The 2,981-nt window shown below is 45.0% G+C and overlaps 1 long non-coding RNA gene across 1 annotated transcript; it reads right to left on the bottom strand.

The window, feature by feature from the left end:
* Positions 1 to 1,378: 1,378 nt before the first annotated feature.
* Positions 1,379 to 2,376, bottom strand: LOC139417437 (uncharacterized). The gene is made up of 2 exons (XR_011635183.1): positions 2,226 to 2,376; positions 1,379 to 1,818 (listed from the first exon to the last, which is right to left on the bottom strand). It is a non-coding gene; the product is annotated as an uncharacterized lncRNA (long non-coding RNA).
* Between the last annotated feature and the right edge of the window lie 605 nt (positions 2,377 to 2,981).

The raw sequence follows: 2,981 nt of genomic DNA, 5'->3' as shown, positions 1-2,981 counted from the left end.
ATTGTCCGACTTGCACCTACATGTGACTGCGTGAACTTTAAAAAAAAAAAAATATATATATATATATATATATATATATATATTATGGTCATGTGATCAAAAGGTCATAGAGTTTTGACTGCAAGTTTCTGTAGTCGATCTTTCACCAATTTAATCCTGTATCCTTCGCCTACATTGTGGGACGTTTCTATTGTCAACTAAGCATCAGGGTGTAATTTGTTTGACGCAAAGGGAACGTGATCAAAGTCACGACTGAAACGTGAACCAATTGGCCGTGATTTATGTGTACAGTGGCAAGAAAAAGTATGTGAACCCTTCGGAATTACCCGGATTTCTGCATAAATTGGTCATCAAATTTGATCTGATCTTCATCTAAATCACAACAATAGACAAACACAAATTATAGAGGACGCGTCTTTGTGTCTGTCCCATTGTGACGCCTGGTGCAGGGCTATCGAGGCCATTTCCATTTTGAAGTAGTCATTTTTCTTCTTCTACTACTTCTATGAATTAGTAAACAAACTGAAAGGGTGTATACTGCCCCCTGGAGGGTGTTGTTTGAACAGATATAAAGACAAGGTTGTTGATTTTCTGCCATCTGTAGTTATGGAATGTTTGCTCACGACCATAATTCATTGGCTGATCCCTCCTGATGACCTGGATGGAATTATGTGATCCCTTCCCTTAAACCATAGGAAGTCCCACCCAGTTGACTACTTCAACATGGTGAAAGTCCTCAATTGTGCTGCCCATGCGAACACAGTTTTTGTGGGGCACTAGAGTCCTCTATCTATCTTTATGCCCATACCAAATATTTCATCACGATGTTCATTGATCACGAAGCTACACCAGCAAAACACTCTTCTTTCCTGTTTTTCAAACGTATTCCAGTTGGCATACTGATGACACACAGAATAAACAACCACGTGGATCTTTTTTGTATTTAAACTTTATTTAAACAAGGCAAGTCAGTTAAGAACAAATTCTTATTAACAATAACAGCCTACCAGGGAACAGTGCCTTGTTCAGGGGCAGAATGACAGATTTTTACCTTGTCAGCTCGGGGGTTTGAACTTGCAACCTTTCAGGTTACTAGTTCAGCACTCTAACCACTAGGCTACCTACTGCCCCTACACTCTAACCACTAGGCTACCTACTGCCCCTACACTCTAACCACTAGGCTACCTACTGCCCCTACACTCTAACCACTAGGCTACCTGCCTCCTCTACACTCTAACCACTAGGCTACCCTGCCACCCCGTGTAAAGGTGTCAGTCATGTTGATTTTAATTGATTGATTAGATGAATAATTGATTTAGATTAACTATCAATAATCTCAGTGTTTAACAGAACAACCACCACAATGACACAGTCCTGGTAGTCTTATATTTTTATTTGTTTTTAAAACTCATAAACATTTCATCATTATCTTGCACAGATTTCATTTGGATATCAACATACAATGTTACCCAGTGGCCTGCCACTAATATTAGTAATAGCCATGACAATAATCATAATAATAATAATAATTACAGTAATACTCATTCCTGTTGACAATAAAACATACAACGTTTTAGAATTCATGACAAAGAGGAAATCATTGGGCCACATTATGACGTTGAATGTTTGGCTTAGCCAGACTGTCATTTATTTCAAAAAACTTAATTTGCAAATGTTTTTTAAATTTTTTTTATTTTGTCCAGGCCGTTTCCGTCTGTTTCACTATAACAAGATCCCCTTACCGTACTGATGATTCAAATGACGTTTTCCTCAACAGAGACCTAGGGTGAAACGGCTCCCTACTCCCTACACAGAGACCTAGGGTGAAACGGCTCCCTACTCCCTACACAGAGACCTAGGGTGAAACGGCTCCCTACTCCCTACACAGAGACCTAGGGTGAAACGGCTCCCTACTCCCTACACAGAGACCTAGGGTGAAACGGCTCCCTACTCCCTACACAGAGACCTAGGGTGAAACGGCTCCCTACTCCCTACACAGAGACCTAGGGTGAAACGGCTCCCTACTCCCTACACAGAGACCTAGGGTGAAACGGCTCCCTACTCCCTACACAGAGACCTAGGGTGAAACGGCTCCCTACTCCCTACACAGAGACCTAGGGTGAAACGGCTCCCTACTCCCTACACAGAGACCTAGGGTGAAACGGCACCCTATTCCCTACACAGAGACCTAGGGTGAAACAGCACCCTATTCCCTACACAGAGACCTAGGGTGAAATGGCACCCTACACTGAGACCTAGGGTGAAACAGCTCCCTATTCCCTACACAGAGACCTAGGGTGAAACAGCTCCCTACTCCCTACACAGAGACCTAGGGTGAAACAGCTCCCTATTCCCTACACAGAGACCTAGGGTGAAACGGCTCCCTACACAGAGACCTAGGGTGAAACGGCTCCCTATTCCCTACACAGAGACCTAGGGTGAAACGGCACCCTACTAGCTACACAGAGACCTAGGGTGAAACGGCACCCTATTCCCTACACAGAGACCTAGGGTGAAACGGCACCCTATTCCCTACACAGAGACCTAGGGTGAAACGGCACCCTACTAGCTACACAGAGACCTAGGGTGAAACGGCACCCTACTCCCTACACAGAGACCTAGGGTGAAACGGCTCCCTACACAGAGACCTAGGGTGAAACGGCACCCTATTCCCTACACAGAGACCTAGGGTGAAACGGCACCCTACTCCCTACACAGAGACATAGGGTGAAGCGGCACCCTATTCCCTACACAGAGACCTAGGTTGAAACGGCTCCCTACACAGAGACCTAGGGTGAAATGGCTCCCTACACAGAGACCTAGGGTGAAACAGCTCCCTACACAGAGACCTAGGGTGAAACGGCTCCCTACTCCCTACACAGAGACCTAGGGTGAAACAGCACCCTATTCCCTACACAGAGACCTAGGGTGAAACGGCACCCTACTCCCTACACAGAGACCTAGGGTGAAGCAGCACCCTA

This window comes from Oncorhynchus clarkii, chromosome 9 (genome assembly GCF_045791955.1).
Source record: "Oncorhynchus clarkii lewisi isolate Uvic-CL-2024 chromosome 9, UVic_Ocla_1.0, whole genome shotgun sequence".
NCBI classification, from domain to species: domain Eukaryota; kingdom Metazoa; phylum Chordata; class Actinopteri; order Salmoniformes; family Salmonidae; genus Oncorhynchus; species Oncorhynchus clarkii.
The sequence above is the reverse complement of the archived record's forward strand: the minus strand, read 5'-3'. Positions and strand labels throughout refer to the sequence as shown.